Source organism: Ictidomys tridecemlineatus, chromosome 2 (genome assembly GCF_052094955.1).
Source record: "Ictidomys tridecemlineatus isolate mIctTri1 chromosome 2, mIctTri1.hap1, whole genome shotgun sequence".
NCBI lineage: Eukaryota > Metazoa > Chordata > Mammalia > Rodentia > Sciuridae > Ictidomys > Ictidomys tridecemlineatus.
In genome coordinates, this window is record NC_135478.1 from 118,766,977 (window position 1) to 118,789,210 (window position 22,234).

Consider the following 22,234-nt stretch of genomic DNA (forward strand, 5'->3'; position numbering starts at 1 on the left):
GAGGAAAAGAGAAAGAAAGAGAGAAAGAACAAAAAGAAATCATACTGTATGTGGACTAATTGTGTGTTACGTGAATCATATCTAAATAGAACTATTAAAAAGTTGGTACCTGGGCTGGGGTTGTGGCTCAGCGGCAGAGCACTCACCTCGCGCATGTGAGGCCCTGGGTTCGATCCTCAGCACCACATAAAAATAAAAATACAATAATAATAATAATAATAATAAAGTTGGTACATTGTGGGCTGGGGATATAGCTCAGTTGGTAGAGTGCCTGCCTCTCATGCAAAAGGCCCTGGGTTCAACCCCCAGCAGCACACACACACACACACACACACACACACACACAGTTGGTACATTGCAGATGTTTAGGAAATGAAAGGCTAGATGTGCTTCAGGAAAACAAGGCAGTATCCCAAGAAAGAAGAAGACATGAGATCCAGGAAGGTTGTTCCACAGCCTGAGAGGACAAGCAGCCCAAATTGGAGCAGGAAGGCTCTAGACAGTGATCAAAAATGGTTCATCGTGGGCTGCAGGTGCAGCTCAGTGGCAGACCACGTACTTAGCATGTTGGAGGCCCTCGGTTCAGTTTCTAATATTAAAAAAGAAAAAAAAAAAAGTCCACAGAAGCATTTGACAAAAAAATAGCAATAGCGGGGCCGCAGGGCTGGGGCTGGGGCAGAGTGCTTGCCCTACACATGCGAGGCCCTGGGTTTGATTCTCAGCACCACATAAAAATAAATAAATAAAAATAATAGCAGATGGAGTTAAAAAGAAGTTGTTGGTTTTTTTTTAATCTGCTTTGACTAAAAGCAAAACAAATTCTTGGTACATGTTACTTAAACCCAAAAAATATATGGTTTAAAAATGGGAAACAGAATGAGAATGATCAGATTGCATGTCCCAAAACTATTTTGCATGCCTATTTCCTACTTAGTAAAACTGAGATTAATTTTAGAGCTCTTCTTACCCAGAGGGAGGAGGGAGGAGAGAAATGAGAGGGAGGTGGTCCCCCACCAAGTTGCCCACCACCACTAACTCCTGGGGACTCCCAGGGTACTGGACCAGCCTCTTTTCCTGCTGCCCTTTGTGATTTGATGTTATGGATTCTGGGTACCCCACAGTGGCTGCCCCTTGGACCCTATGTCTCTGGGAATCTTTTTGGCCCTTCCTCCTGGGCCTTCTGGCCCATCTTTCTCTGAGCTGCCCACCCCTGGCTCCTAATCTGACTCTTGCTTAATATTTATTTTCCTAAACTTGACACTTGGGACTTTCCCTGGATTTCCTCATCCAGGGCTCAGACTCCAATTCCTCTTGACTCTGCACCCCACACCCTACAGCTGCAGTTCACCCACGCCCAGCTCAGCCCCCAGAACCCTGGGCCCGGACAGAACCTGACATCATCTTGCATGACCCAAGGTGGGAAAGTCACATCCCAATCACCACCTCTCAGCAGTCTCAGTTGCTTCATCTTTGGATACTTGGGAGGAATTATTTGTATTCTGTTCACCCAAAGTGTATGGCAATTACAACTGTGGCCAGCACAGAGTAGGCCTTAGGAAATTGTTAGTTCAAGAAACTTAGAAGGGGATGGGGATGGGGCTCAGCAGTAGAGTGCTCACCTAACACACGTGAAGCACTGAGTTCGATCCTCAGCACCACATAAAAATAAATAAATGAAATAAAGATATTGTGTCCCTCTACAACTAAAAAATACATTAAAAAAAGAAGAAGGAGAAGGAGAAGGAGAAGGAGAAGGAAAAGGAAAAGGAAGAGACACAGAAGTAGCCACTCTTGTGGCTGAGGCAGGAGAATGGCAAGTTTAAGGTCAGCCTCAGGGACTTAGCAAATCTGTCTCAAAATTAAAAGTGCTATAGCACCATGGATTCATGGATTCAATCCCCAGTATGAAGAATGGAGAAGGGACTCAGAGAGTCAGAGAAGTAAAATTTCAAGCAAGGCCAAGAAACCGCAGCACAGCTGGTGTGGTCTATGCAAAGCAGCAGGAGTTAGTGAAGACTTCTAGAAAGAAGGCCGTACTGAGCATTTCAGATTTCAACAGTTTTTTTTTTTTTTTTTTGTACCAGGGTCTGAGTCCAGAGGTATTTAATCACGGAGCCAGATCCTCAGCCCTTTTTATTTTTTGAGATGGGGACTTAATAAGTTGCTTAAGACTTGGATAAATTGCTAATGATGGCCTTGAACTTGCAATCCTCCAACTCAGCCTCCCCAGTTGCTGGGATTACAATTGAACACCACCATGCCTGGCTCAACAGTTCTTAAAAACAAAGATAAAACAAAAATCAAACAAAACTGCTGTGTCTGATATCTGGATAATCTTCTATACTTATCCCAAGGCTTTGATATCTTTTGGACACACCCAAAGACACGGATATTTGGACACTCAACAACAGAACAAAAGATTATATTCATTAGGGATTCTCTTTCCCATCCCCTCCTAACTACTTTGGCACATCCCCAGACCCTGCATCTCTGAGCGTTCTCAGCCAACACCTCCACTGTGCCATGACCTTTGACTCATTAAAAGATTTCCCACTTTAGTTTCTCTAGAACCAACTTCCCATACGTTGTACCTTCTTCTTTTTATTTTATTTTTCAGTTGTCAGTGGACCTTTATTTTATTTATATGCAGTGCTGAGAATTGAACCCAGTGCCTCACACACACCAGGCAAGTGCTCTACCACTGAGCTACAACCCCAGCCTGGCTTCATGAATTTTTTTAGCAACATTTTTTCATTTTATAGTCCACAAAGAAGGGAAAAGAGCTTCTAAATATAATATCTATATTTAACTTTGCAGAGGGACCTTAATGTAGACGGCTGGGAATCTTTAAACTAGATGAAGACATTTGACTTGGCCTAGGGGTATAGCTTAGTGGTCGAGTACTTGCTTACCATGTGCAAAGTCCTGGGTTTGATCCCCAGCAAGGTGCACAACAAGAAGTTGGTACTTTACTGATCCTATACTTTCAGAATTCACAGTTAAGTGATATTAAAAAAAAAAAAAAAAGGTTGGGGGAGAGGGAGTGTCTAAAATTGGTCAGTTTTGCCAAGCAAGAATATTTGCCAAGGAACAATCATCTATTACCACTCAAAAGCGTAGAAAGGACATGATCTCAGAATATAGGATTGCCTTTTAAATTCAGTACATGAAGCTTTTTGGAAAGGGTCCTAAATTGCCCTTGATTTTCTCATTTCTCTTCTCTCTTGGTTTGGCCCCTGGGAACCATGAAACCACAAAGAGCCGCAGAGCCATCTAGTGGCAGATTATTGTCACTGCACATGCAAATGACTTCCATTCCGCAGTCCCCCAAAGGGTTGACTCACACCTGGGGTTTCTCCCCAGCGAGGATCAGCGATACCGCTTTCTGAAATTTGTTAAACTTATTTTATAAACATTTCTACAGCTTTGGACTTAAAAATATTGCCTCACTATCAATCTGAAGGTTGAGCTTCCAATCACTGGAGGTGATGCTGAGGACTGTCCCAGGTGGGTTGGCCTGAGCTAGAGCTTCCCATTGGTGACTGGGAGCCTTGGCTTCCTCTTTCCACTGGTGATAAATAACAGTGGGCAGTGCTGTTCCCATGACAAAGAAAAGGGCAGGTCATATGTTTGCCACCATTCCTGATAAGTAAACCGTTGATTGATGCTTCTAGAAGATAGTGTAGTCCACCCAAATGGGCTAAGGGAAAAGGCTTACCATGAGAAATGGAGCAGGCTTTTTAAAAATGTCTTAGTTTTCATCCAGGTGTGGTGGCACATACCTGTGATCCCAGGTGCTCCGGAGGCTGAGGCAGGAGGATGGCAAGTTCAAAGTCAAGCTCAGTGTCCTAGCAAGGCCCTAAGCAACAGTCCTTGACTCAAAATAAAAACCAAAAAGCACTGGGGATGTGGCTCAGTGGTAAAGTGCCTCTGGATTAAATCCACAGTAGCAAAAAAAAAAAAAAAAAAGTCTTAGTTTTCAGGTTTTTTTGAGTAGAGATCATGCACATATTTTTTATGGTCATTGCAAAAACTTTTTTTTTTTTTCTCCAGCACTAGGGCCTATACACACTAGGCAAGTTTTACACCACTGAGCTATGCTTCCAGCCCTAGATTTTTAAATTTCTTTCTTTCTTTTTTCCTTTTTTCTTTTTTACCGGGGATTGAACTCAGGGGCACCCAACCACTGAGCCACGTCCTCAGACCTATTTTGTATTTTATTTAGAGACAGGATCTCCCTGAGTTACTTAGGGCCTCGCCATTACTGAGATTGGCTTTGAACTCCCCTCAGCCTCCCCAGCCTCTGTGATTACATGTACCACTGCGCCCAGCTGATTTTTAAATTTTTGATGCTATTGTTTGTGATGCTTTTTTTTTAATGTTTTTTTTAAAAATTTTATTATTTATTTCTTAGTTTTCGGCGGACACAACATCTTTGTTTGTATGTGGTGCTGAGGATCGAACCCGGGCCTCACGCATGCCAGGCGAGCGTGCTACCGCTTGAGCCACATCCCCAGCCCTCTATGTGATGCTTTTTTACAATTCATTTTGTACACCCCCAGCCCCACTTCCTACTCTTAACAGCGGTCATACCAGGACGGGAGTGGGGGTGAGGTACATAACAACATGGGCAACTGCTCCTTTCTAAGAATAAAGTACTTTAATAACTCAAGAATTTATATACAGTTAATATACATTTCTTTTGTCATCAGGAACATAAAGCCAAAGGGCATTTTAATTGCTGAAACATAATATCAATAATAACTTTAGATCATACTGTTTACATTTTGTGAAGACCTATTCAAGTTCCAACTTTTCATTAGCCCTTTCCTGTCGTCACCATGTTCCAACCCTGTCTCAGTCTTTGCTCAGAATCTTTCTTTCTAATTCACATTAAAATGAAGTGAGGGCTGGGGTTGTGGCTCAGTGGCAGAGCGCTTGCCTAGCATGTGTGAGGCCCTGGGTTCGATCCTCAGCACCACATACAAATAAAAAAATAAAATAAAGACATTCTGTCCATCCACAACTACAAAATTTTTTTTTTTTTTAAAAGTGAAGTGAGACTGTCTCAGTAGTGGATGCTGTTGTCTCTCTGGCAGGTGCTGTTATCTCTGTAACAGAGACTATTGTCTCTGAAGTAGATGCTTTTAAAAAAATATTTATTTAGTTGTCCATGAACACACCGTATCTTCATTTTTATGTGGTGCAGAGGATCGGACCCAGTGACTCCCACATGCGAGGCAAGCGCTCTGCCACTGAGCCCCAGCCCCAGCCTTGTGCAGACGCTTTTGTTTCTGTGGTCAGTGCCGCTGTCTCAGTGACAGAGCTGTCATGTCTGTGGTGGATGCTTTGCTCCCTGTGGAGGATGCCCTTGTCTCAGTGCTAGACATTCTTGTCTTGGTGGCAGGCTCTGTCCCGTGTGTAGTGGACACTGTTGCCCGTGTGGTGGACGCTGTTGCCTGGGGAACACTGCTGTCTGCGTGGTGCATGGTGCGTGCTGTCGTCTGGGTAGTGCAGCCGTTGGTGTCCTGCCCAGGTCTTCCTTATCAGTCGGTGTGCCCGCTCCCCTGGTCACCCTGGCTGGATAAAGTTCAGGGTCACACCCTTGGAGGACTCTCTCAGCCCGTGGAAGCTGCCTTTCCCGGAACTGCCGGGATTTAACCCCCAGACATCATGGCCACCGGCTGACTAGTGGGGTGAGGCCCGGAAACCCAGCCTCCTGACCTGGAGACGGACACTCTGCGTACAGCGAACACTCCTGAAACCCCTGCGGGATCCCACTGTGGTCAGGCTCTCCTGTCTGCTGACTCCTTCCCCTGCCCTGTTCTACCTCCCTCACCTGCTTACCTTTCTCCCCTTCCCTCAGTGAGTTAGTGGCTTGAGAATCCCTGCCTCCGTCTCTGCTCCTAGGGGACCCGACCCAGGCCCCTGCTGTGGTGTAGATATGATCTGAGTGTGTCCCCCAAAAGTCCATGTGCTGGAAGCTTGATCCAAATGTGGCATTGTTGAGAGGTGGTGGGGCCTCTAAGAGCTGGGCTAGATCATTCGGGGCACTACCCTATAACGGGATTAAGTAATTGTCTCAGAACCCTTTGAGGCTGGGTGTGGTAGCATATACCTGTAATCCCAGTGATTTAGGAGGCTGAAGCAGGAGGATTGTAAGTTTGAGGCCTGTCTCAGCATTTTAGTGAGGCCCTAAGCAACTTAAGGAAATTGCTTAATTTAACCCCTGGGTTCAATTCCTGGTACAAAAAAAAAAAAAAAAAAAAAAAAGATCCAGTCTAGTTGTCTCAAGACTATGTTGTTATAAACCGAGGCTACCCATGTTTCTTGGCCCCTTCTGCAAGTGGTTGTTTTCCTTTCTGCTCCTCTCTCATATTGTGACACAGTCAAGGAGACCCTCACTAGAGGCCAAAAAGACAAGGCCATCCAATCTTGGACTTTCAGCCTCCAGAACTGTGAGATAAATAAACATCTTTTCTTTATAAAGTATCCAATCTCGGGTATTTTATTACAGCAACAGAAAATGGACCAAGACAGCCTCTTACAAGTGGGTCCCCTTTATCAGGGCTGATCTGAACCATCTGTGATTTTGGGTCGTGATCAGAGTTAAGCACCTGGGGTAGAGCTGGGGGAGACACTTTGGTTGATGTTGGGGCTCCTAAGGAGAGGAGGGGTACCTATTAAGAGCTAGGAGGAAACACATCTTAGAGGGAAATTCAAGTCTGATGCTAGAAGTGTCTGACCCTACAACCTGGGCTTACGATTATGACCTACTTGTATGACTCTTCACTCTCTGCCTATAAAATTCACTTAATTTAAAACTGAGACTAAAAGCTAAGAGTCATCTTCTTTCATTGACATAGCTCCCATGGTGCTGGAAGGCCAGGGTTCTGTGGCCAGGAGAGCGTCCTTACCCTTAGGCCCCTCTGCGTCTGCTGAACTGGCCCACTTTAATTCAGTCCAGAAAAGAGAGAGTGTTGGAATGAAAAGAAAAAAAAAAAAAAAACTTCTCCTGAAAAACTAACTGGGATCTCTCTGAGGGCAGAACCCCAATGACCTTCTAGAAGGTTCTACTTCTTAAAGGTTCTACCATGGTGGCGCACACCTATAATCCTGGATACCCAGGCAACTAAGGCGGGAGGACGGCCAGATCCAGGTCAGCCTGGCAACTTAGCAAGAGCCTGCCTCAGAATGAAAAATAAAAGGTTCGGGGGGTGAGCTCAGTGGAAGAGCACCCTGGGATTGATCCCCAGTAACACACACACACACACACACACACACACACACACACACACACACACACACACACGCTTCGTGGCTTCTGACATCACCACACCAGGACCGTGCTTTCAATACATGAAACTTTGGGGGACACCTCAAGCCATATCCTCACACAGCAAGCCCCCCTCGGCCTGTCTGAAGCTTTTTCAGAACCCTGGGCCATCTGCGACTCTTCTCACCCGGCCCTGTTCCTGCCCCTCCTTTCACAGTGATAAGGCCCGAGTCCAGGTCTCCCTCTTCCTGGGCCCCACCCGCCTCTTATCATCCACAGGTATGTCTCCCACACAGCTGTAGCTCCTCTAATCTCCTCTTGGCATCTGCTTCCTGGAGAATGTGAAAATACATGTCTGTGTGTTTGGAATTCTTGGCAGTAGAGGTAGGCATTGCCCAGGACTTGGAAATTCTATTAATTCGTTCAGTTTCACCAGGGAAATGAAGGCAGCTAACATCAATTGAAGAAAGGAGTTGTTCCTGGCTGGAGCCTAAGGATGAGTCAGGTTATGCCCAGCAGACAACCCAGGTGAGGGGGAGAGGCGATGGCCAGGGCAGCATAGTCAAGTAAATTCTACAAAACTTGCAAATTGATGAGGAAGAGAAATAATATCCTGAAGTTCTTCTTCTTCTTCTTCTTTTTTTCTTTCTTTCTTGTTAGTACCAGAGATGGAACCCAGGGGTACTTAATCACTGTTTTTGTTATTTTTGCATCACTGTGACCAAAAGGATAACCAAGAGGAGGAAAAGTTGATTTGGGCTTAGGGTTTCCGAGGTCCAGTCCATGGTCAGGGCAGGAGGTGAGGCGGATCATGGTGGCAGGTGTGGCGGAGGAAAGCAGCTCAGGATGTGGCAACCAGGAATCAGAGCAAACTCTGAGCTGCACTCGCCAGGTGCAAAATAGAAATCCCAAGGGCACACCCATAATGACCCATTTCCTCTAGCCACAGCCGATCTGCCTAGGGTCACCACCCAGCTAATGCACAGCGGATTCCGAGACTGATCGGATCTGATCATTTCTCCTCTGAACATCCTCACGTGGTCTCACACCTGAGCTTGGGGTGGGGTAAGAAACCTCATATCCAAGCCATGACAACCACTGAGCCACACCCTCAAGTCTTTTTATTTTTTTTGTTTTGGGACAGAGTCTCACTAAATTGCGGAGTCTGGCCTCAAATTTGCCATCCTCCTGCCTCAGCCAGGTCCCTGGGATTATAGGAACCTGCCACAGGGCCAATCTGGACAAGGTAGCTAAACCCTGTCTCAAAATAAAAAAATAAAAAAAGCAGGGGGAAAAGCTCAGAGGTGAAGCACCTTTGCTTCTAATGCTGGTGTGTAATAATGTTTTAATATAGAAAAGGGTGGCTGGGCGTGGTGTCATCGCAGTGGCTCCAGAGGCTGAGACAGGAGGATCACAGTTCAAAGCCAGCCTCACAACATCAAGGCACTAAGCTACATCACTGTGGGGAGTGCCCTTGAAGGAGATATTGGGACCCCACCCTCTTCTCTGTCTGCTTCCTGGCCACCATGAGGTGAGTGGCCTTGCTCCCCATACCCCCACCCCCATACCCCCACCCCCATGATGCACTGTCTCCCTGCAGACCTCAAAACAAGGGAGCCAGCTGACCAGGAGCTGAAAACACTGAAATCATGAACTAAAGTCTTTTTTCCTTTCAAGTTGATTATCTCAGGTATTTTGTCACAGTGATGGAAAAGTGATTAACACAAAGGCAAAATGCAACTGGAATTTTTGTAGATGGTTGAGTGCTGGTTACATGAAAGGCATTATTGATATAGGGAGCATCTCACGTAAAAACAAGGAGAGGGGCTGGAGCTCAGCACCACATAAAAATAAATAAATAAAATAAAGGCATTGTGTCTAACTACAACTAGAATAATATTGAAAAAAGAAAGGCTGAAGATGTGGTTCAGTGGTAAAGTACCCCTGGGTTCAATCCCTAGTACTTAAAAAAAAAAAAAAAAAAAAAAAAAGACAAGGGGCCTGTGGCAGATACTATTCGTTAGAGATCATATAACACCTATTCTCTTCTTTCTTACTAAGTAAGAATATTATAATTTTGATTTAATTTAGGACATCCACTTGCCCAGGGATAAAAACTATCCTTCCTAGAGCTTTTTTTTATGAAATATTTTTTTAAATTGTAGATGGACATGACACCTTTTTTGGGGGAAGGAGGTATGCTGGGAATTGAACTCAGGGACATTTGATCACTGAGCCGTGTCCCCAGCCCTATTTTGTGTTTTGTTTAGAGACAGGGTCTTGCTGAGTTGCTTAGTGCTTTGCTGTTGCTGAGACTGGCTTTGAACTCGTGAGCCTCCTGCCTCAGCCTCCTGAGTCACTGGGATGACAGGTGTGCACCACTGAGCCTGGCTACAGTATTTTTAATTAATTAATTAATTAATTAATTAATTTAATATGGTGCTAAGAGGCAAACCCAGTGCCTCACACATGCAGGGCAAGTGCTCTACCACTGAGCCACCACCCCAGCCCATCTCCTAAGTTCTTTGCAGCTATGGGTAGCCATACAACTAAGACCCCACCAATGACATGGAGATGGGTTCCAGAAAGGGCTTTTGAACAAATTATTTTTGAAAGGAGAAAACTTGAATAGCAAGTCCTTTGCTCTTTGCCCTAGCCCTTGCCTGGAATACGGAGAAGATGCTGGAGGTCGAGCAGCCAACTGTGACCAAGAGGGGATGAGCTGAGGATGACAGTCATGAGGAAAGACAGATGGAGCTTGGGAGGAGATGGAGGGACTTGGGCCTGGCATCAGGAAGCCACCTTACAAGCCCTGGGAGGCCCATTCTCTATGACAAGAATAAGGCCACTAGAGACTGGATTTACTTGTTATATGGAGCCAAACTAACCCTTTATATAAGGCCTGAGAAAGCCAGATGTTTTAATCTGGAGAGCTACAAGTGTCGGGGGACTGGAGAACAGGGTTAGAGAGAGGACGAGACTAGGTCAAAAAGGAGCTTTCACAGGGCGGAGGTGCACACCTATATTCCCAGTATTGTGGGAAGCTGAGGCAGGAGGATGGCGAGTTCAAAGCCAGCCTCGGCAAGAGTGAGGCCCTAAGCAGCTCAGTGAGACCCTGTCTCTAAATAAACACAGAATAGGGCTGAGGGGCTGCTCAGTGGTCAAGGGCCCCTCGAGTTCATTCCTGTTACAACTCTCCCCCAAAGAAGGAATTTCAGGGCTCTGATAAGGAATTTGGGCTTTATTCTGGAAGTTTCTCCTACCTGAATAATGTATAAATCAACTTTTTTTTAAAGGAATATATTTATCTTAACCCTCTACCCCCACCTTGTACTATCCACTGAAAATATTTTTATTGTAACGTTCAAAATATAACACAGTGTATAAACTCCCGACAGAACTGTAGGACCTATTTTATAAATAAGAATTACAGCTGTCAGTAATTTGACGTGACACATGAGGTTGTCTTGCTGAAATCAAATAACCACTCAAAACAAAGAAATAATCCTGACTTTGAGTTTGCCCTGCTTATAGACAGTGGGTCATGATGACTCTATTTCTCTGCAACTTTTCTCTATTTGAATATCTACAACCTCCGGCCTTAGGCAGTAGTATGGACCCTGGAGTTGGCTGCCTAAGGTAGATTCAGGGTTTTAGCTGTTCATCTTGGGCAAATGATTATACCTCTCTGAGCCACAGTTTCTTAGAAGGAAAATGATGTGGTGGTGGTATCTTGTAGGGAGGGTGAAGTGAAATAATTCATGTGAAGTACTTAGTACAGTGCTTGAGTACTAATAGAAATACTGGAAGGAGGAGGAGGAAAAGGAGGAGGAGGAAGAGGAGGAGGAGGAGGACAATGACGACAACGACAACTCTGCAACCATGCTGGAATGTTGCCAACCTTCACTTGGTGCAATTGTAAATGTTAAGCATGGAGTCCGTCTCTGTTCTTTTCTTATTTGCCCATGACAATTAAAATGAGTGCTGTCTCATTTCCATGATGGTCACAAAAACAAGCCAAAAACTTGGGTATTGTGATAGTCATTGACTCTGTTCACCAAGATTTCTATTTCTCTGACTTTGAGCACCTAATTTTTTTTTTTTTTTTTTGTCTTAGAGCTATGGGCTGTGCCAGAGCATTTTATTGCTGCCCTCTGTCATGGCAATCAGCCTTATTAAAAGTGAGAGCTATATTGGTAGCATCATAACTTTTGGAGGGAGGTGACATGGAACAAAGTACCAGCTGATGTGTAATGGACATGTACCACGAAATAGCAATACACTCTATTGTTATAAAACTCTGAGATTTGGGGGCTCTTTGTTACTACAGCGTAGTCTCACCTGTACTGCCTGATTTCAGGGATGGTACTGTAATATAAAAAAGTTATGAGGATGGTCCAGTGCATGTTCATGTAAGTTATCTGGAATATTAAAACAAAAACTGGAATTATAGTAAGTATGGTAATATTGTGGTTGTGTAAGAAAATATTTATAAAATTGTAGTTTTACTCTAAGACTAAAAAAAAAAAATGTTCTCACATCTGCAACCTACTTTCAGATGGTTCAACAAAAGTGAAACAAAAAGAGCCAAAGGTGGGCCAGGTGCAGCAGCCCACCCCCGTAATCCCAATGTCTCGGGAGGCTGAGACAGGAGGAACTCAAGACTGAGGCCAGCCTGGGTAACTTAGTGAGGCTCTGACTCAAAATTAAAAGGGGCTGGGGACATAGCTCAGTAGAAGGGCCTTGGGTTCAGTCACCAATGCTGAAAAAAAAAATTAATAAAAAAGAAGAGAAAGAAAAGAAAAGGCCCAAAGTTAACAATGTGCAATACTAAATGAAGCTGTATGTGCTGTTCTTGCCCCTTCTCTGCAGGTTTGAAACTCAAAAAGAAAGGAAATAAAAATTTTCCTGTAGAACTCAGGGGATCCTGAGAGTGTTATTATTTCCAGGTTTGAGAAGTAACTGTAGCTAGTGGGAGGGCCGTATTTGTCCGTCTTCTGTGGCTAATAACACAACAGGCCGGGGAATTTGTAGAGAGGAAGCTTATCTTTGCTCACAGTTCTGGTCCAAGGCCAGGAGGCTGTATCTGGTGATGGCCTCCTAGTAGGCCAAGTCCCAAGGTGGTGCAGGCCATCATAAGACGAGAGACGAGGTCAACGCGTCCAGGTATCCTCTGGTCTCTCTCTTCTCCTAAAGCCACCGGTGTTCAACCATGGGGGCTCCACCCTGATGCCCTTATCTAACCCTAATCACCCCCTGAAAGCCTCACTTTGAGATCCATCGCTGGATCAAGTGTCCCCCCTCTTAACTACCTCACAGAGGGGATTACACTACAATATGGGTTTTGGAGGAAACTAGCTTCATCCAAACCCTCACCACAAAACAAGCAAACACATACACTAAAACCCCCAGCAGGGCACTGAAGTATACCTGGTAGAGAAGCCACAGGATCAGATTTTTCATCCAAGGATCAATCTGGAAACACAACAACTTGGACCTGATTGTGGCAGGGATCTAGGCATGAGTGACATGGGGATCAGGAGCGGGCACTGGAGGTGGGACATATTTGAGAAGAAGAGTGGACAAGTCTTGAGCTGGTGGCCAGTTGCTTTCTTCTAAAGTTTACCCCTGTGCTGACCAATATGGTGGCCCCCGGTTTCATATAGATATTTAAATTTAATTAATGATGATTACATTGAATTAAAAATTCAAAGCTAAAGGAGTAGCTCAGTGGTAGAATGCTTGCCTAGCATGCATGAGGCTCTGGGTTCAATCCTCAGCACTGCAAAAATAATAATGAGGGCTGGGTAGTAGCTTAGCGGTAGAACGCTTGCCTAGCATGTGTGAGGCACTGGGTTCCATCCTCAGCACCACATAAAAATACACAAATAAAATAAAGGCATTCTGTCCATCTACAACTACAAAAAAAATTTTAAATAACAATAATAAGGATAAATGAATACATAAATTAATTAAAAATTCAGCTAGGCGTGGTGGTGCATGCGTGTAATCCCAGCAACTCAGGAGGCTGAGGCAGGAGGATTGCAAGTTTGAGGCCAGGCTCAGCAACTCATCAACATCTTGTCTCAAAATACAAAATAAAAAGGGCTGGGGATGTAGTTCAGTGGTAGAGCACTCCTGGGTTCAATCCCCAGCACCAAAAATAAATAAATAAATATTTTAAGAAGAACCTGATTAAAGACTCAATGCCTCAGTCACATTAAACATATTTCAAGCACTCAGTGATCATGCTCAGCATAGTAACCTGTTTTCTGTTGCTATCTTGCTCATAATCTCTTTTCTTTACAAAGTGACCATCCTCAGGTATTTTGTTATAGAAATTCAAAATGGACTAAGATAGCAGCAATTACCAAACCTAAGTGTAAATACACTCTATAGCTCTGTAATTCCACTCACAGAAGTAAGTTATCATGTAAGGACATGCTCAAGAATGTTCTTTGCTGCCAGATGTGGTAGCTCACACCTGTAATGCCAGCTATTGGGGAAGCTAAGGCAGAAGGATCACCTGAATTCTGGAGTTTAAGACCAGCCTAGAAAACTTTGTGAGACCCTGTCTTAAAATAAAAACAATAAGAGGTGGGATGTAACCATCAATATCCTATAGGATTCCATTATTAGGAAGTTCAGAAACAACCAAAAGGAATCCATGCTGATGGAAGTCAGAAAAATCTTGACCATTAATTAGGTGGGTGCAGATTGGCAGTCCATTTTGTATTTCTATAACAAAATACCTGAGGATGGTCACTTTGTAAAGAAAAGAGATTATGAGTAAGAAAGCAACGGAAAACATTCCATAGCTTGATCTGGGTGGATGTTTCACGACTATCAAAAATGTAAAAAACTGATATTGAACTCGAGTTGGAAGAGGCGAGTCCGGTCTCAAAATGGAGGCAAAACTGCTGCCCAGCCCTGGCCACCGCTGCTGGGGGGAGGAGGGCCACGATCCAAAGGAACCAGAGCAATTGAGGAAGCTGTTGATGGGTGGTCTGAGCTTTGAAACTCCAGGGGATAGTTTAAGGGAACATTCTGAGAAATGGGGCACACTCACAGATTGTGTGGTAATGAGAGACTCCCAAACACATCGTTCCAGGGGCTTTGGTTTTGTGACTTACTCTTGGGTTGAAGAGGTGGATGCAGCAACATGTGTGTGTGTGCTCGGCCACCCAAGGTTGATGGGCGCGTCGTGGAACCAGAGAGAGCTGCTTCTAGAGAGGATTCTGTAAAGCCTGCTGCCCATCTAACAGTGAAGAAAATGTTTGTTGGTGGTATTAAAGAAGATACAGAAGAATATAATTTGAGAGATTACTTTGAAAAGTATGGCAAGATTGAAACCATAGAAGTTATGGAAGACAGGCAGAGCGGGAAGAAGAGAGGATTTGCTTTTGTATCTTTTGATGATCATGATACAGTTGGCAACATTGTTGTTCAGAAATCCCACACTATTAATGGACCTAATTGTGAAGTGGAAAAGACCCTTTATGAACAAGAGATGCAGTCTGCTGGATCACAAAGAGGTCCTGGAGGTGGATCTGGCAACTTTATGGGCCGTGGAGGAAACTTTGGAGGTGGTGGAGGTGACTTTGGCCGTGGTGGGAACTCTGGTGGAAGAGGAGGCTATGGTGGTGGAGGTGGTGGCAGCAGAGGTAGTTACGGAGGAGGCGACGGTGGATATAATGGATTTGGAGGTGATGGTGGCAACTATGGTGGTGGTTCCTGGTTATAGTAGCAGAGGAGGTTATGGTGGTGGTGGACCAGGATATGGAAACCAAGGAGGTGGATATGGTAGTGGAGGAGGATATGATGGTTACAATGAAGGAGGAAATTTTGGTAGTGGTAACTATGGTGGTGGTGGGAACTATAATGATTTTGGAAATTACAGTGGACAACAGCAGTCCAATTGTGAACCCATGAAAGGGGGCAGTTTTGGTGGAAGAAGCTCTCGCAGTCCCTCTGGTGGTGGTTATGGATCTGGTGGTGGAAGTGGTGGATATGGTAGCAGAAGGTTTTAAACACAGCAGAAAAGTGCTGCAGTTCTTAGCAGGAGAGAGAGAGAGCGAGGGGTTGTCAGGAAAGCTGCAGGTTACTTTGAGACAGTCGTTCCCAATGCATTAGAGGAACTGTAAAAATCTGCCACAGAAGGAACGGTGATCCATAGTCAGAAAAGTTTACTGCAGCTTAAACAGGAAACCCTTCTTGTCCAGGACTGTCATAGCCACAGTGTGCAAAAAGTGCAGCTATTGATTAGTGCAATGTAGTGTCAGTGAGATGTACATTCCTGAGGTCTGTTATCTGTTGTGGCTTTGTCTTTTTCTTTTCATGACATCAGGTATATTGCCCTATAAATTGTGGTATTGATACCAGGAATAAAAAAATTAAGGAATTTTTAACTTTTCAAAAAAAAAAAAAAAAGTAAAAACTTCCTGGAGTTAAACAGCAATCACCTTCTTAGAGAGGCCTGTCCTCACCCCTCTTTGGGAAGTAGTTAACATCTTCCACTCTCCTGAGGCCTGACCCTGACTTCTTTTTCTTTATGGTAATCATGACGACCTAACTGCCACCTAGCTCAGGCTCCCATAACACAAAACTCTAGGCTGGGTGACGTAAACAACAGATACTTATTTTCTTATAGTCCTGGAAGCTGGAAGTCCAAGATCAATGTTCTGGCTGATTTGGGGTTGAGTAAGGGCTCTTTTCTTGGCTTGCAGAAGGCCACCTTCTCTCGGTGTGGTCACATCCTCCTCCTTGTGCACTTGGAGGTAGAGATGTTTCTTCTTTGTATTTTTTTCAGTGCTGGAGATGGCTGCCGGGTCTTGTGCATGCTAAGCATGCGCTCTACCACTGAGCCATGTCTCCTGCCCCCTGGCATTTCCTTTTTTTTTTTTTTTAAGAGAGAGTGAGAGAGAGAGAGAATTCTTTTTAATATTTTTTAGTTCTCGGCGGACACAACATCTTTGTTGGTATGTGGTGCTGAGGATCGAACCCGGGCCGCACGCATGCCAGGCGAGTGCGCTACCGCTTGAGCCACATCCTCAGCCCTGGCATTTCCTTTTATAAGGGGTTAATTAATCCTGTCAGATCAGGACCTCACTTTACCTTAATGACTGCCTTTTGGTCCCCATCTCCAAATGTAGGCTTGCTGGGAGTCAGAGCTTCAATAGGTAAATTTTGGAGGTCACAAACATTCACTCTGCATGCCTATATTCCGGGCAGCTCAGGAAGCTCAGGCAGGAGGATCCCAAGTTCAAAGCCAGCCTCAGCAACTTAGTGAGGCCCTAAGCACCTGTCTCAAAATAAAAAATAAAGTTACAAAAGGACTGGGGGATGTGACTCAGTGGTCGAACACCCCTGGGTTCAATCCCTCATATCAAAGAAAAAAAATTCACTCCACGACACCAACAGGGCGTGTGTTTGGTTATTGATATGTTTATCACCCATCTCCCCAATTAGAATCTAGTCACCCTGAGTCATTTGGGCCACTGTGGCATCTCCAGCATCAATCAGGAGCTTGGCATGGAGGAGAGCTCCAGCAATATTTGTTGAGTGAGTGAAAGGTGGCTGATGGGAGGGGGGGTGCGTAGTTTAGCAGACAAGTGTTACTAAGCCCAGCATCTGGAAAATGGGAATAGTGTTCCAGCTCCTCAGGAGGCTGAGGCAAGAGGATCTCGAGTTCAAACTCAGCCTCAGCAAAAAGCAAGGCCCTTAAGCAACTCAGTGAGACCCTGTCTCTAAATGAAATGCAAAATTGGGTGGGGATGTGGCTCAGTGGTTGAGGGCCCCTGAGTTCAATCCCAGTACCACTCCCAAAATGGGAATAATGGTAAAAGTCATTATCATTTTTAAAACTTAAACTAAATTTATTTTAACTGATATTTAAAAACATAAAAGTGTACATGTTTATGGGGTATCCTGTGATGTTCTGGTACATGTATTTATTATGCAGTGTTTTGTTTGTTGGTTTGTTTTGTGGTATTGGGGATGAACCCAGGATCTGACACATGCTAGGCCAGTGCTTTACCATTGAGCTACACCAGGCCATTGGGTAGTGTTTAAATTAGGCCAAGCAAAATAAAATACAAAATAGGGCTGGGGATGTGGCTCAGTGGTTGAGTGACCCTGAGTTCAATTCCCAGGACCCCCCTGAAATAATAAAAATAAATTAGGCTAAGCATATCTACATCCTTAAATATTTATCTTTTCTTTATCAAAGCATTCAAAATTCTTCTAGCTTTTTAACCATTTCTTTTTTTTTTAAAGAGAGAGAGAGAGATAGGAGAGAGAGAGAGAGAATTTTTTAATATTTATTTTTCAGCTTTTGGCGGACACAACATCTTTATTTTATTTTTATGTGGTGCTGAGGATCAAACCCCGTACCCTGTGCAGGCCAGGTGAGCGGGCTACCGCTTGAGCCACATCCCCAGCCCCTTAACCATTTCTTAATCATTAGGATACTTGGTATATCACCCAAAGTTTATGTCTTTAAATGACTTACATTGTGAAAGAGGAGATATTTTTTAAAATATATTTTTTTCAGTAGTAGATGAACACATAGTATCTTTATTTATTTATTTAATGTGGTACTGAGGATTGAACCTAGTGCCTTACACAGGTGAAACAGGTGCTTTACCACTGAGCTACAGCCTTAGCCTAAGAGGAGAGAATTTTTTTTTAATTTAAGTTGTTGATGAATCTTAATTTTATTTACTTATATGTGGTGCTAAGGATCAAATCCAGTGCCTCACACATGCTAGGCGAGCACTCTACCACTGAGCCACAACCCCAGCCCAAGAAGGAGGGATTTTTAATGTGCATTTTTTGTATCTTGTAGAGCTTGTACTACGTTGGGTCATTCCCTGCTTCTTTTAAGACAATGCTTAATTTCTCTCTCTGTGGCCAGCGTCTTCATTATGGGAGTGTGAAAGTTTAAGACTTGATTCTAGTCTAGGCTTCACCACTATTTTGCTCACGTTCCTGGTGATTTCCTTTCCTCCCATGCACCCTGCCTTTCTCAACTGTAAAAGAAAGGGTTGCAAGTTAAACAAGACCTTAGCGGCCCATTTACAGCTGGAAACTGGTGCGACTGGCTTAATCGTAGTTCTTCTTTCTAGCACTAGGGGGCAATCTAAGCAGCGCGCTGGAACACGCTCAGCGCTCCAGTTGCTGCTCTTAGATGAAAGGCTGGATGCCGAAAGGTCATGCTCTCTGCTTTGATTCCTGACTGCTCCCCCGACCTTAAGCTCAAGAAGTCTCGCTTGCTACCCATTCCACTAAAGAAAACAGGGCTGGATTGGCCATGAAATCTTGCCTCTAGAGGCTGGGGTTATGGCTCAAAGGTAGGGGGCTCGCCTGCCATGCGTGAGGCACCGGCTTTGATCCTCAGCACCACATAAAAATAAAATAAAGATATTGTGTCCACCTATAACTAAAAACTAAATATTTTTTAAAATCTTGCATCCATCGCTTTTGTATCTGTCGCGGGTAATGGATGTGGGGAGCCAGCCTGCAGCTCATAAATTGTCAAGGACAAAAGGACACCCAGAACTGGGGACAACTGAGGTGAAGACTTAGATTCTGTTCAGAAAGAAACAGTTCTCTGGTACTACCTTGCTACAATGTTTCACGGGCACAGTGTGAGGCTGGAAGGTCCTCGGAGGCTGCGCACAGAGGAGGAGCCACGCCCCGAAGGCTGGGCGACTCACGCTGAAGTCCCAGCTTGGGCAAGGCACTTCCCTTCTACTCAGCTCTGTACCTGTGAAATGAAGAGGGACCTATACACAGCCACCTCCAGTACCATGACAGGTAGCTCTGACCAGCTGCGGGAGCCTTTCCCTCCAACTCCACGCACACGCCACCTCGAAATTCTTTTCAACACTGACTGGTGGGAGTTGGTCCAGGAGGGGAAAGCTTTATGCTCTCTCTGTGAACCTTAGATGATTTCTGGAATTCCTTCCAGTATGGTCATGGGGTTGTGACAGCAGAGACCCCTCTAAGTTTGACCAACTTCAGTGGCTTGGGATAGTTTGGCATCAGTATTTCTTTTCTTTCTTGTTTTCGCAGCTCTGGGACTGAGCCTGGCACCGCCATGCCGAGCGGGCATCAGTACTGCAGTATATTTGTACGTTGGGGAGAGACGGAGATGTTTTCTGCTTTGCATGATTATAGTACTTGTCAAAGGCCTGATGCTCTGGCCCAGTGGTTTAGCAGAAAGACCTTATTTTCATGGAAAGATTAGGAGTGAAGTCCTGAAGTAATTAAGAGATCCTTAACTTTGTCCTTGACCTTTAAAACTTCTCTTGGAATTTTCAGATACAGGCACAGAACGTGGCTACATTTAGGCACATAGATTAAGTTTTTCAAAGTAAATGTGGAATGAACTCAGACTTTGTTCCTAGGTGATATATCCATCATATGGCATACTCATCGTCTATTTTAAGTTCACTGTAGGTGAACGTGGCCTGATTAATAGTATTATTGACCTAGTAGTCAGAAAACCTGGCTTTTAGTCCTGGCTTCACCCTTTACAAACCAAGAGACTAAAACTCTCAGCGCCTCAGCTTCACCCCCACCATCTGTAAAATAGGGGTAATTATGCCAGCCCTTTTAGTCCAGGTCACAAGGTCAAATGAGATCATGCCTCTGAAGGTACATTGCCTGGGGCAATACATCATACAACTCCAAGGAAACATGATACAGATTTTTGTAGGGACCCTCTAGGGATATTTGTCATCTTAAACTCAACAAACTCAAAGATTTCTGGATTCTGATGTCTCAATGGCACAAATGTTAATTACAGCAACTTTCTAGAAGTCCATTTGGGTAATAAGAATCAAAAGCCTTAAAAATGTACTTGTCATATTACTCAGCATTAAAAGAGAACAAAATTGGGGCTGGGGATGTGCGGTAACGCGCTCGCCTGGCATGCGCGGGGCGCTGGGTTCGATCCTCAGCACCACCTAAAAAAAATAAAATAAAAATGTTGTGGCAGCCGAAAACTGAAAAATAAATATTAAAAAATTCTCTCTCTCTTAAAAAAAAAAGAGAACAAAATTATGGCATATGCAGGTAAATGGATGGAGTTGGAGAATATCATGCTAAGTGAAGTAAGTTAATCCCAACAAACCAAAAGCTGAATGTTGTCTCTGATAAGTGGATACTGATCCATAATGAGGGAGGAGGCATGGGAAGTTTGAGTGGAATTTGAGTGGGCAAAGGGGAGAGAGGGGAGGGAAGGGGGATGGGAGCAGGAAAGATGGTGGAATGAGATGGACATCATTACCCTAGGTACATGTATGACTGCACATGTGGTGCAACTCTACATCATGTACGACCAGAGAAATGAAAAGTTGTGCTGCATTTGTGTACAATGAGTAAGAATGCAATCTGCTGTCATATATACTAAGTTAGAATAAATAAATAAATAAAATTTTTAAAAATGTACATGTCTCCAGGTGTGGTGGCACATTCCTGTCATCCCAGTGGCTTGGAGGTGGAGGCAGGAAGATTGTGAGTTCAAAGCCAGCCTTAGCAAAAGCGGGGTGCTAAGCCACTCAGTGAGACCCTGTTTCTAAATAAAATACAAAATAGGGCTGGGGATGTGACTTGGTGGTTGAATGCCCCTGGGTTCAATCCCTAGTACCAAAAAATAAAAATAAAAAATAAAAACCCAATAACAATGTACATTTCATATACCCACTAGAGCAGTTAAGATGTAAAAGGCAGATGATACCAAATGTTGAGAATTTGAAACAAACTTTCATGTTCTGTTTGCAGGAGAATGATTTGTACAACCACTTTGGAAAACAGACAGTAGTCACCAAAGTTGATTATATGTATAAATCCCATGACCCAAAGATCCCACTCCTAGGTATGTGCACGACTGAAATGTGTACATATGTCCACCAGAAGATACAAACTACAGAGTTCACTGCAGCATGCTCTTAATACCAAAAACTGGAAATCGAGAGCCAGATGCAGTGGCACATGCCTGTCATCCCAGCTACTGAGGCAGGAAGATCATAAATTCAAGGTCAGCCTTAGCAAATTGAGCAAGATCCTGCCTCAAAATAAAAAGTCTAAAGGGCTGGCGATGGAGTTCAGAGGTAAAGCACCCTTAGGTTGAATTCCTAGTACCAAAACCAACCAACCAACCAACCAAACAAACAAACAAAAAATCCCAACAACCCTGAAAATTGCTTCAGATCTCATCAGCAGTAAAATAGATAAATTGGGAAATGTTCACATATTGAGATTCTATTATGCAATGAGAATGAAGGAATTCAAATTACTTGCTGCAGCTGGGTAAGGTGGTGTGTACATATAATCCCAGCTACTTGAGAGGCTGAGGCAAGAGGATCACAAGCATGAGGCCAGCCTCAGCAATTTAGCAAGGCCCTAAGCCACTTAGTTAGACCCTAAGCTAAGTGGTTAAGCACCCCTGGGTTCAATCCCCTGCACCAAAAAGGAAAAAAGTTAACTTTTAGGGCTGGGGATGTGGCTCAAGCGGTAGCGCGCTCGCCTGGCAGGCGTGCGGCCCAGGTTCGATCTTTAGCGCCACATTCAAACAAAGATGTTGTGTCCACCGAAAACTAAAAAAATTAATATTAAAAAAAAGTTGACTTTTATGTAATAAAAAATCTATGAAGCAATTGTGGAAGACAAATAGTTTAGATTCAACCATGTGCCACTTTGTAATAGTATTGCTGTTCTTGTTTTTTAATACAGTTACTTGACTTTGTTTTGAATTTTCTCTTTGTTGTTGTTATGTTATTGGGAATTAAATCCAGGGCCTCAAATACATGAGGCAAATGCTCTACCTCTGAGGTCTATCCGAGCCCTTTTTATTTTACTATTTTTTAATATTTATTTTTTAGTTGTAGTTGGACACAATACATTTATTTGTTTGTTTGTTTATTTATTTTTATGTGGTGCTGAGGATCAAAC

The 22,234-nt window shown here is 43.9% G+C and overlaps 1 long non-coding RNA gene and 1 pseudogene across 1 annotated transcript; both read left to right on the plus strand.

Moving 5' to 3' along the window:
* The first annotated feature begins 14,181 nt into the window (after positions 1-14,181).
* LOC101962221 (heterogeneous nuclear ribonucleoprotein A3 pseudogene) lies at positions 14,182-15,349 on the plus strand (annotated as a pseudogene).
* A 3,656-nt stretch (positions 15,350-19,005) lies between these two features.
* Positions 19,006-20,330, plus strand: LOC144370014 (uncharacterized). Its single transcript, XR_013429925.1, has 2 exons — positions 19,006-19,093; positions 19,352-20,330. It is a non-coding gene; the product is annotated as an uncharacterized LOC144370014 (long non-coding RNA).
* The last annotated feature ends 1,904 nt before the right edge of the window (positions 20,331-22,234 follow it).